The sequence below is a fragment of the Dasypus novemcinctus genome, chromosome 3 (assembly GCF_030445035.2).
Source record: "Dasypus novemcinctus isolate mDasNov1 chromosome 3, mDasNov1.1.hap2, whole genome shotgun sequence".
In the NCBI taxonomy this organism is placed as follows: Eukaryota; Metazoa; Chordata; class Mammalia; order Cingulata; family Dasypodidae; genus Dasypus; species Dasypus novemcinctus.
The window spans coordinates 81,058,885-81,065,544 of NC_080675.1; the positions used below are offsets into that span (position 1 = coordinate 81,058,885).

The following is a 6,660-nucleotide window of genomic DNA, read 5'->3' on the forward strand; positions in this document are numbered from 1 at the left end:
CCACTGCTCCTGCTCTAAGGTGAGTTCTCGGAAAGAAAAATGAGGAAAGCTGTTACAACCAAGTGAGAGGCTCAGATTCCATTATGAGCTGTAGCCCAATAGGGTCACCCACACTTTGAGAGCTTGGGGTTTCTGTGGCTGAAGAGATGGCCTTGCCTGAGGTCTCTGTGGCCTGGCACAGTGACTGGCACACAGTAAGTGCCAGTAAATGTTTGTTGAGTGACTGATTAGGAAGTGAGCTGGAGTGGGTGTGATGCAGTCTGGGATGGTTGGGGACTTTCAACAGCAGGAGGAGAGACTTGAGAAAGGGGTGGTGGAATTGAAAGGGGAGTTTTTCAGTGAGCAGAGGTCCTGTGTTTCTTCTGGGTTTCTGCCTGAGGCATTTTCTGTGGGCGACCAAGGCTCCAGAACAGGATGTGTTGACTTTGTCCTAATGGTGGTCAAATGGCTCAGTGCTCCCATTCATTCATTCATTTGTTCATTCATTGGCAGGGATTAAGCACTTGATGGGGATCCTAGCCACCATCCCTCATCCCTAGTCCCTCACTGTGGGAACTCCAGCCTCCCTGAACTGGGGGGATGGAAACACTGGAGGAAATGAGCACATTACTAACACTGGGCAGGGGCTTTGGCTCTCTGGAAATCCAGCCCTCATGTAACTGGGTTGAGGCATTAGGTGCTGGGCAATTGGGCCATTTGTCTCTCTGAACAAGGGCAGGCAATATGTAAGTACGTGCCCTGTGTGGGTGAGCCTTTGTGACCACACAGCTGTGAATGTGGGTTGCAATTACACCTCACCCTTGCGTGGGGTCTACTATTTTACAAGACCCTTTGGCAGTTCCCAAGGGCCCTTTCTGGTGCATATAGGGAAGAGAACAGGTGATTAACTTTTAAATTAAGAAACATTTGTAGCTTGGAACAGAAATTATTTTCCTTAGATTTCTGTACCTCCAATTCATCACAGAAGGAATTATGGTTACCATGCCTTGCAGGGTATACAGTAGTCTCTATCATGCTCTTTTGCCGATATTTCTCCTGTTATGCTGAAAGTAAAACATACGGACTTTTAAAAGGGTGTAGAGCAAGTTTATTGAGCTAAAGATGCATCAGTGCAGGAGCAGCACCAAAAGAGATTTCAGCTTAAAAGGTTGAGCAGGGGCAACAGCTTACAAGGCTGCTTGAAACAAAGGTAAGGTGAGGGGAATGGAGAGGGACAAAGGGGATGTGATTTATGGTTAGTATGTATGTTCCGTCAGCTCACGGGGATTATGGGGGCAGTGGAGGCTACGGGAGCTGTTTGGGCAGAGTGTCTTTAAGGCCCAGTTTGTTATTTAGCAAGCAGGATATTAATGTAAGATTGTGGCTATTTGGTGAAGATCAGCAGACTTCACTGGTGTCTGCTTGAACTCTTGGTTAGAGTTCTTCCCAAACTGGGGCAGGGGTTTTTATCAGCACAGCAAACAATTATTAGTTTCTTCTTTATAATTCCATGGATACAATGGAAGCTCAAGCAGATCAAGATGGTTAGTAAATTCATTTACCATTCTAATCTCACCCTCCCTTGGGGCTGCTTCAGTGATAATTTGGTTTGGGTATGGTGTTCAGATGAACCAGGGGGCCGTGCCTGACTTGGAAGAAAGAGAATGGTTTTAGGAATTTTTCTCTCTCTCCTCTCCTGCCAATGATTAGGTACACAATAACCATCATTTTTTCCTCACCAGCCTGAGAAGTATGAGTTTCTGAGTATATCACTTAATCCCCTTTCCTTTGCAAATAGTCTCCGACTCTGATGAGGTATTGACGATTCCTTTCTGAGCTTAGCCCTATAGGGCCACCCACACTCTGAGAGCCCTGTGATGACATAGGTTATGTCTTCTTGTCGTTTCTTATTTCTGACCCCATCAAGTCCTACTGCATTGTATACTCAGGGAATGTTAGACCCAAGTGAGAGGCTATCAGGAAAAGGCTTCAACTATCCAGCTAAAGTGAGGGAAAAACTTCTGGAAAGCTAAGCAGGCCCCAGAAAGAAACTTCCATCAGGTAGTTTCTGTTGCAGTGAGATCTCACGGGGCAAGGGGTAGAGGGGAGAAGGACAGGAGGAATCCATTTTAAAAAGGGTGAAGGAAAGGAAATCTGTGCTTAGAGACAAGAGATGTTCCAGAGAACATCATTGTCTAAACTTTTTGTTAGGGAGGATCTTAGTGATGCCAAAAGATTGTGGGGTTTGTACATCATTGAGATAGTGCAGGCCAGGGAACCCTTTACCTTTGATATACAGCTCATGGGCCTAGTTCATGTGTGGATTGTGAGTACCATTTTATCAAATATATGGAGATAGTCTCTTTGCTACTTCCAAGAATAACTTAACAAAAGGAAGTCAGCTTTAAAATTTATCAAGAAAGGATACAGCTAACAGTATAAATACTTTTCTCTTGGTCTACTGAATAGACACAATTCTATGAAACTCAGCTAATTACTTTTTCATTCATTCACTTATTAAACTTATCTTGAATGTCTACTTCCTCTCCAGCACTGAAGCACTTATTCATTGGAGACATGATGAACAAGATGACATGAATTTCTTGCACTCAAATGGTTCACAGTTTAGTGAGGGAGGCAGACGAATGACCCAACTGCATTAGAGAGGCTAAGCTTCGCAGCCTCTGCTGGGGTAAACCTTGCCCATAGCCTGTGGAAGGGGCAGCCTTCTATACAACAAGACTTCAACCATCATCTGCAATAACTGGGCCAGAGATTGGCATCCAGTGGCTGACCAGAAGACTAGGCCATGTGCGACTCTAAAATGGGCCAACCCAATTTCTCACCTGAACATTTGTGATTGGGATGCTAAAAGATAAAGTCAGATGTGGGGAGTGAGCTTAAGGGTCATAGAGGCGTGGGGCTGAAGCCACCTTGATGAGCTACATGCATACCCAGAGATTGTATGTAGCAAAGGAAGCCAGCTGGGAGAGAGAATAAGAGAGGGTGATAGGGCAGACTCATGGAGAGAACTAATATCAGAGTTTAGATGACTTAAGAGATAGTCACTTCTCTTCCCATCCTGGTTTCCAGTTCTAAAAGCAGGAGGCTGTAATTCCTTATCTTTGTGTCCTGTGAAACTATAGTTCTTAGAAATAAATTCCTCTCTACTGAGGTAATTGGAGTGTCTTTTCCTTACTGTCAAAAGTTCTTTAGTTTTAATTCAAAATGTTATAGAACAATGTATAAGTTTCCTAGGGCTGCCATAGCAAATTACTACAAAACTGAGGACTTAACGTGACAGAAATATATTCTCTCACAGTTCTGGAGGCCAGAAGTTAAAAATCAAGGTGCCGGCAAGGTTGGGTCCTTCTAAAGGCTCCAAGGGAGAATCCATGCCTCTTTCCTGGCTTCTGGCAGCTGTTGGCAGTTCTTGGTGTTCCTTGCCTTGTGAAAGCATAATTCCAATCTCTTCCTCTGTCTTCACATGGGCTTCTCTCCTGTGTGTCTCCATATTTTCTTTTCCTGTTTCTTATAAGGATACTTTCCATTGGTGTTAGGGTCCATCCTAATCCAAGATGATCTCACTTCAAGATCCTTACCTTAATTATGTCTGCAAATAAGATCACATTCTGAGGTTCTGGGTGGACATATCTTTTTGGGGGACACTATTCAACCCACTATAAACAAGGTATGAATGTGTTCATTGCTGGGTCACTCAACTGGTGGCCTATGCATGTACTGAAATAACCCATAAAGTAGAGGTGTTTTGAAAGAGAGAGAGAGGGAGAGGAAAAAGAAGAAGAAAAGAGAGACGAGAAGGAGGGAGAGGAGAGAGATATTTAGCGGAGAGGTAATTGGATATTTCAAAAAAATAGAAGCCATGAAATGCATTGTTTTTAATTTTAATTTCATACTTAAGTAGCGAAAGAAAGCATACTGTTCTTAGATCCTGGGGTCTCTAAAGGTGTTAATGTAATTTGTGAATTGCACATAGTTTAGTGCAGGAAGAAGTTAGAACAAGGAAGAGTTTTTATCCTTGGTGGTGATAGCTTTGTTTTGTTTTGTGATTTGCAATTATTGAGGCTACTGGTGATCTTAGCAGATCAACCACTATTTTTTTTTTTACATCAGTGGGTTGGGGTTGAGGATTGAATGTAGGTGAGGAAGATTCTAGGTGTGGGTTACTTTCGTGAGTAGCTTGATTGTGAAGTGAAACCAAGACTTAGGCGTCTCCAAAATGTGATCTCTGACTTCAGAAAGTTGACCAATAATCTGCTGTTTGTGTTTGAATGTTACGATAAGCTTTAACTGCTGTCAGAACTTCTTAAGGATAGTTTCCACTAATGATGTCTATTAAACGGTACCAACTGAAGTTGATAACCAAGCCCTAAACCTTCTGCCTCCCCTACCCCAGGTGCCTTCATGCCCTGGGCAAACCAGCACGTGTAGCCTGACATGCAGAACCACTTGTTGTAACCCGAATGTGCCATGCCAATGCCTTCTCAGTCCTTTATACTGTCTGGATTCTCCTTCCTTCCTGTTTACCAAATGAACTCCTACTTATCCAAGGATGAATTGGAATATTTCCTGTTAGTTCTATCCTTCCTTTCTGGTATATATGTGAGGCAACCCACCCGAGAAGGGAGTTGCTTATTCCTTAGAACTCCTACAGCACCCTGATATGTTACTGCATTTCCTTATTGTGGAAGCCTGTGTGACTCCTAACTGAAAGAAATTGCCGTATAATAAATAGTCATTGAATATAATTTGATTTTAAAATGATGAGTCTTTGAAATGAACAAGCCTGTTCTCTCTGACTCTTTCATGCTCTATAATTTGGAAAAGTGAAGTATGGTGTTCCTATGGTCATCTCCTTATAAGCCCAAGGTTTATTCATTTAGTTGGCTACACAACGCAGATGGTACAGGCTAAAGTTTTTTTCCTGGAGAATTAGGAAAAAAAAAAATTATGAGGTATCTATGGGAAAGTTAACAAAGTAGTAAGACAGAAGCAGGAAACCTCTTTTCCATTGAATCTGTGGCCCAAAGGAAAAGCCACTTTGGGAAGATACATATATAACCTCAAAAAAAAAAAAAAAAAAAAAAAATCAAAGTATGATTAACTTAAGTTTTAAAAAATTAAAACAGTGGACTGCTAGCACATGAATAGAACAATGAAACTGAAAGAAAGTCAAGAAATCAAACACACACAAATAAGGATTTAGCATATGATAAAGGTCTCATTTCTGATCAGTGGGAAAAATTGTTTTAATTAATGGTGTTTGGCAACTAGGTAGCCACTGTAACAATACATACATATATACATAAAGTTGGAGCTGTACCTCATACCTTCCCAAATAAATTCCAGATGGGTCAGAGATTTTAAATTTTAAAAAGTAAAACCATTTTTACCTTGCAGGGAGATACCATGATCACAAAGGTGGTTTTCCCAGTGCAAGCCTGATCCATTGCATTGGGGATCTGCTGACCCCTGAAATTTCCCCACATGGGGGAAACTGCATAATTTGTGTTGGTGGGGTGTTGTGTTTGTGCTTTCCCCTGAAATAGAAAAGAAAGAAAAAAAAAAAAAAAGTAAAACCATAAAAACATAAGAAGAAATCATAGAAGACTTAAAAACTAATTTATAACTGAAGAAAACCTGTAAAATATGATACAAGTTATAGCAGTTGTAAAAGAAAAGTTTGAAAAATTTTTCTTTTCAAAATTTTGGCATACAAAATTGAACATAAGCAATGTCAAAAATATTGGATAAACTGGGAAAATATTTGTAATTTCTTCCTACACAATCATTAAGTAAAAACAACAATTCAGTAGAAAACTGGGCAAAGGATATTATTTCAAATTATATGGACTGGCAATTTGTCAATATCTCTCAAAATTACAATCGTATATCCTCTTTGATTCAGCAACTCTATTTATAGGAATATCAATTACAGACATACTCCTATGTGTGTGAGATCACATTTGAACAAGGTGAATCATTGCAGCATTGTTTGTAGTACCAAAAAATTGGAAATGGAAATGATCATTGGTAGGGGAATGGTTAGACATATAATATTACATTAATATAATGGATTGCTAGTCACCATAAAAAAGATTGAGGATCTTTTTGTGTACTGGTATGGAATGATCTCTAAAATATATTAAGTGAAAAAAAAAACAAGGTGCTGAACAGAATTATGCATTACCATTTGTGTAAATAAGAGATGGTGGGGAGTGACCTTATACAAATTCACTTGTATATTTCTGCAAGGAGGAGTAGGAAGTCGATCATGTTGATGCCTCTGGAGTGGAAACTGGGTTGCTGTTGTATACAGGCAGCAGGGAGGGAGACTTTACTGTATGTAATTATATACCTTTTGAATTATGAACTATGTGACTATATTATCTATTCTAATTCCAAAATGAAGACATACATTTTAAAAGACATTTTGAAAGAGAGAGAGAGATGAATAGAAAATACATAACATTGGAAAAATAAAAACTAAAAATGAGGGGCAAAAAATCTGATTCAATAAATGCAGCAGTCCATACTCTGCATGAGTAGAGCCTGACATCTCTACTAGTATCTTCAGCCCTTCTTCCAATCTCGGGTAAACTGGGACTTGACTTGTCAGCATCTGCCCTGTGCTTAGTTGATCAGGGCTGTTATAACAAA

General features: G+C 40.3%; 1 non-coding gene across 1 annotated transcript; it reads left to right on the forward strand.

The window, feature by feature from the left end:
- Positions 1–5,385: 5,385 nt before the first annotated feature.
- On the forward strand, positions 5,386–5,543 carry LOC111766689 (U1 spliceosomal RNA). Its single transcript, XR_002798656.2, has one exon. It is a non-coding gene; the product is annotated as a U1 spliceosomal RNA (small nuclear RNA).
- The last annotated feature ends 1,117 nt before the right edge of the window (positions 5,544–6,660 follow it).